Below are 6,000 nucleotides of genomic sequence, written 5' to 3' on the forward strand. Positions count from 1 at the left end.
TGACACCATCGTCACTCACCGTAGGTTTTAACGACCTTCATTTTAGGCGATCTGAGGGAGAACTCCAAACATTTTTTAAACAGCCTCGCTAGGGAACAGGGAAGATAATAATTATCTCTGGTCCCCTCCCGTGCTACCGAAGGAGTTCGGCAGACACATCACATATTGAGTGTCTCGGTCTTGTCTCTGTGTCGGATACATTTTTACTTGGTCTTGACTCGGTCTTGGACAGTGAGGACTCGTAATTTCTTCCAGAGACCAGCAGAGTAAAAAAATCTCATAATTATCCGCTTCCATTAAGTCAGCGCAAAAAAACCGCTTCACCAGGCCAAATATATACACTCCTTTCTTGAAACATCAATAGCCTATGTTATTGCCTATTGAAACCTTTTGCACGCTCATTATTACTAAGGGGAGACCGGGGAAATTGTAACAGTCTATATTTATTATAGACATGTTTGCGCAGTGTCGAGCCTATTGGGCCTTCAGTATGTGACAGGCTTGTGATACTGAAAGGACAGCAACCCTAATATCAGAGCACTCATATAGGTCAGAGAGTGCACTAATTTGAATTGGTGTCCACACACTTTTGTGTATATATAGTGTATATAAACATGCGTGCAGCACACATAGCCTAGTTTCAGTAGAAAATCATCTGCAGGCAGCAAGAGTGTGCAGCTCTCAACTGGTTGTCTCATGGAGCAGCTCACAGAAGAATGGCATCGATAGCTGGTAGGTAGGAAAGATGTTTCAGCTTATATCTGTAGATTAAAAAAAAAGTAGTCACACTCAAAACCGTGAAGAGGAATAACCCAGGGAGGCTGAGATGCAAAAATAATATAATTAATTCAATCCATGCTCAAAATAATACAAAAAGTGAAAGTGCAAGGTGCTAATAAAAAGAAACAGGGCATATGGTATGTTTCGGACTTATGCCTTCATCAGCGCTGTACAAACATATTAAGAACACATACAGTACCAGTCAAAAGTTTGGACACACCTACTCATTTAAAAGTTTTTCTTTATTTCTACATTGTAGAATTATAGTAAAGACATCAAAACAATGAAATAACACATATGGAATCATGTAGTAACCAAAAAAGTGTTCAACAAATCAAAATATATTTTAGATTTTAGATTCTTCCAAGTATCCACCCTTTGCCTTGATAACAGCTTTGCACACTCTTGGCATTCTCTCAACCAGCTTCACCTGGAATGCTTTTCCAACAGTCTTGAAAGAGTTCCCACATATGCTGAGCACTTGTTGGCTGCTTTTCCTTCACTCTGCTGTCCAACTCATCCCAAACCATCTCAATTGGGTTGAGGTTGGGTGATTGTGGAGGCCAGGTCATCTGATGCAGCATTCCATCACTCTCCAACACTTTTTTGGTTAATACATGATTCCATATGTGTTATTTAATAGTTTGATGTCTTCACTATTCTTCTACAATGTAGAAAATAGTAAAAAGAAAGAACAACTCTGGAATGAGTAGGTGTTTCCAAACTTTTGACAGGTACTGTGCTTAAAACACATGCTGTGCGTAATAGGCGCAACCTGTGCAAGCAGATAGTTAATTAGAGACTGGAAAATAGGGAGTCAATGCATATTAACAAGGAATATATAGAAGGGTTTCAAAAATTGACCATTCATATGTCACATATAATTGGGAATAGACAACAGTTTGGGGATGGGGAGGGACTCCTAGTGTCAGTAGACAACACTACAAGAAACATACAAGGTCCTATTCCTCATTAAGCCCTTGGGGGTGGAGAGTTTTTAAGTAGGAGACCATTAACATATCTACCAGTAAATTATAACTAAGGCAACAACGGGTATGCAAAACAGATATTGAAAATGTTTGGTCCGTAGTGTTGGTTAGTAGGCTATTTGCGATGCGCAATTTAGTAATCATACACTGTTTGCATAAATATTTAATGACTTTCCCAAAAAACCTTCCCAATTAAATGTTGACCGCACTTTTAGGCATACCTGACAAAGTTATAATACTGATTTGTATCAATGGGGAGGGCATTTGTATTACTCAATTGAATTAAAATGCGACTACACCCTCCGAAAATATATTTTTTTAGTTTTTCCCAGATCTCAAACATGGTCTTCTGATATGGTTTAAGGATTGTTGTGAACTTAGAACTTTTTGGGGGTGGGGGTTTGAGAATGACATCTGAAAAGTCTCTAGGAAAACATAGGATTTTTCACACAGGGCACCTTTCCTTCACACAGGACCCACTTCTCCAGGCACCACTACACCACTGCATAGGTCCGATGGAAAGACAGCAATCACACACAGAATGATGTTAATTAAAGGATAAGCAGTCCATTCACTTGGACAAAATAAGCCAGTAGGTCCCAATCATAAGAATACAAAAACACAACCTTTAGGCTAAGCATTTCCTTATCGAAATGTACAACTATTACTTCCCATTGCAAAAAACATTTCACGTTTATCACACAAAGTAACCTAAAGTTTAAATGCAACAATGTTTCACACATACACAAAAGTTATTTTAAAATAGATGGCTAACAACAGCATGCGCACTGCAATAAAAAACACAGTTCCACTCACGAGATGATAATAATTTGAAATTTATTCTTGAAAAGCTAAAAGCTAACAAATTAGCAACAACATCTGTTGTATTATCTAAAATAAGGAGGCACGGGAATGAGGTTCTAGCTTCAGCATGTTTACTAGCCTAGTCTGCGCATGTCATACATAGGTACGGATACCCCCAAGGGACATCCTACTACATCTTCCCCTCTCCAATGAACAAGAACTCAACATGCATAACCACTGAAGCATAACTGATATGCAATTTGGAAACCAGTATTATTCTCTAGCATGCTACTTCACATCCTGAAATAGTATGAAAGCATTAAATTACACAGTATGAACTTAGGTACAGTCTCTTTTTTGCTTGGTATGGTCCCAAACAGTATGTATTCTCTTCACGTAACAGTCTTTCAGCCACTCTGGTGGCTTCACATCCCTTTTTGGGAGAGCTTGTAGCTCTGTGGGCATTCTCTCTCCTTCCCCCTCTTTTTGTGCGTTGTCTGTGGCCTCAGTCTGTGTGGCTGGTAGATCTGGAAGAGCTCTGAGGTGTGTTTTGTTTCTCTGTACCTCCTCTGAGCCTGTGTCCACCAAATAGGAGCGTGGGGCATCCACTTTTCTCAGCACTATTGCTGGTATCTTTGAGTTTGTAATCAACACACGTTGACCTTCTGCCAGCTCCCGTCTCTCCGTAGCACGGTGTCTCCGATTAAAGCCTCCAGTTTGAGTTTGTTTCAGCCGTTTGTCCCTCTCAGCGAAGTCCTTCCTGTTAGGCTATTGGGGTTTAAGCTGAGCCGGCGAGACAGGCAATGGGGAGCGCAGCCTCCTGCCCAACAGGAGCTCGACAGGCGACGGCCCATGATGCAGTGGTGTAACTCTGTAAGCTAACAGAGCCCTGTATGGATCTGTGTATAAATAAAACTGTGAAGGACCTCGGCGTTACTCTGGACCCTGATCAATCTTTTGATGAACATATCAAGACTGTTTCAAGGACAGCTTTTTTCCATCTACGTAACATTGCAAAAATCAGAAACTTTCTGTCCAAAAATTATGCAGAAAAATGTATCCATGCTTTTGTAACTTCTAGGTTAGACTACTGCAATGCTCTACTTTCCGGCTACCCGGATAAAGCACTTAATAAACTTCAGTTAGTGCTAAATACGGCTGCTAGAATCCTGACTAGAACCAAAAAATGTGATCATATTACTCCAGTGCTAGCCTCTCTACACTGGCTTCCTGTTAAGGCAAGGGCTGATTTCAAGGTTTTACTGCTAACCTACAAAGCATTACATGGGCTTGCTCCTACCTATCTTTCCGATTTGGTCCTGTCGTACATACCTACACGTACGCTACGGTCACAAGACGCAGGCCTCCTAATTGTACCTAGAATTTCAGAGCAAACAGCTGGAGGCAGGGCTTTCTCCTATAGAGCTCCATTTTTATGGAATGGTCTGCCTACCCATGTGAGAGACGCAGACTCGGTCTCAACCTTTAAGTCTTTACTGAAGACTCATCTCTTCAGTAGGTCATATGATTGAGTGTAGTCTGGCCCAGGAGTGTGAAGGTGAACAGAAAGGCTCTGAAGCAACGAACCGCCCTTGCTGTCTCTGCCTGGCCAGTTCCCCTCTCTCCACTGGGATTCTCTGCCTCTAACCCTATTACAGGGGCTGAGTCACTGGCTTACTGGTGCTCTTCCATGCCGTCCCTAGGAGGGGTGCGTCACTTGAGTGGGTTGAGTCACTGACGTGGTCTTCCTGTCTGGGTTGGCGCCCCCCCCTTATTAGGTTGTGCCGTGGCGGAGATCTTTGTGGGCTATACTCGGCCTTGTCTCAGGATGGTAAGTTGGTGGTTGAAGATGTCCCTCTAGTGGTGTGGGGGCTGTGCTTTGGTAAAGTGGGTGGGATTACTCAGACCAAGCCACCACACCAACTGTTGAGCCCTCAGTCTGCATTTGGTTATCCCCATGTGTCCCTCATGCACTCTGTCTAGCACTTCTGGTTGTAGAGTCTCTGGAATAACTATCTGTTGTCCTTTCATGAGAAGGTCTCCATTACAGTGGAAGTCACTTTGGTGCACCCAATAGGGCTTCAGCAGCTGAGGCAGTTCCTCCTGCCTGGGCCATCCCTTTTTGCACTGCTGCACTATCTGTTGACAGATGGGGTCTCGTTGTTGCTCCTCTGCAATCTGCTGCAGTTTGGTCTGAGATGCAGGTAGGCTGTCTCTTACTGCATTAATGGACACCTGTACCTCACCCTCTAGACATTGCTCCTCCTCTGATAATGGGCGTTTAATTGGGGCCCTGGAGAGTGCGTCTGCTGTGATCAGTGCCTTCCCTGGCACATACACCATCTTGTAGGTGAACCTCAGTAATCTGAGGCGGAAGTGCAGAACTCTGGGAGGCAAGTCGTCCAGTGCTTTTGTCCCTAACAGAGCCAACAGTGGTTTGTAGTCGGTCTCTGCTGTAAACTGCGAGAACAAGCCTTTCACATGCCCATGTGATAGCCAACGCCTCCTTCTCCACTTGTGCATACCTTTGTTCCATGTCAGATAAGCTTTGGGAAATGTATGCTATTGGACGCCACTCCATGTTGTCCTGCATCTGTGTGAGGACTGCCCCTAGCCCAAAGGATGATGCATCTGCTGATACCTTTGTCTTAGCGTGGGGACGGTACTGGGCCAGCACTCTCTGTGAGGCCAGGTCTCCTTTGATTTTGTCAAACGCAACCTGTAGCACGTGACCCCATGACCAGTCATTCTCTTTGGCTAGTAAGTCTCTCAGGGGTTTGGTTGTATCTGAAAACTGTGGGAGGAACTTACCCACATATGTGGCCATGCCTAAGAAGGTCCTGACTTCAGCCACGTTCTAGGGGATGGGCATATCTGTGATGGCGCTGATCTTCTCTCTCCGGGTCTGGCTAAATTCCAGTTGCACTGATTTTGTCCCAAGAACAAGACCTCTGACTGTGCAAAAGTGCATTTTCATTGAGTGTCAGGCCAGTCTCCTGGAGTCTGGTCAGAACTGCTGTGAGCCTTACATCATGTTCTGCTCTGTCCCATCCACACACGAGCATGTCATCCACGTGGACTATGACACCACTCAGACCATCGAACAGCTGAGACATGCAGCTTTGGAAATGCTCAGGACTGGAAGCGATTCCAAATGGAAAAACATTAAAACAGTACCGGCCAAGCGGTGTTATAAACGTTGTGAGCGCCTTACTCTCTGGTGACAGCGGTATCTGCCAGCTATGTGAAGACTTGTGAGCCATCCAACTGTGACTGCTCCACTGATTGTAAAATGTGTCTCTCTCTGCAGAGTGCCTCATTCAAGTTAGTCATGTCCACACAGATCCTTATGTCCCCATTGGCTTTTCGGACCACCACCATCCCTGCACACCAGTCAGTGGGACTCTCTATTTTAGACACCGCCACA

The sequence above is a fragment of the Salvelinus namaycush genome, chromosome 3 (genome assembly GCF_016432855.1).
Source record: "Salvelinus namaycush isolate Seneca chromosome 3, SaNama_1.0, whole genome shotgun sequence".
Lineage (NCBI taxonomy): Eukaryota > Metazoa > Chordata > Actinopteri > Salmoniformes > Salmonidae > Salvelinus > Salvelinus namaycush.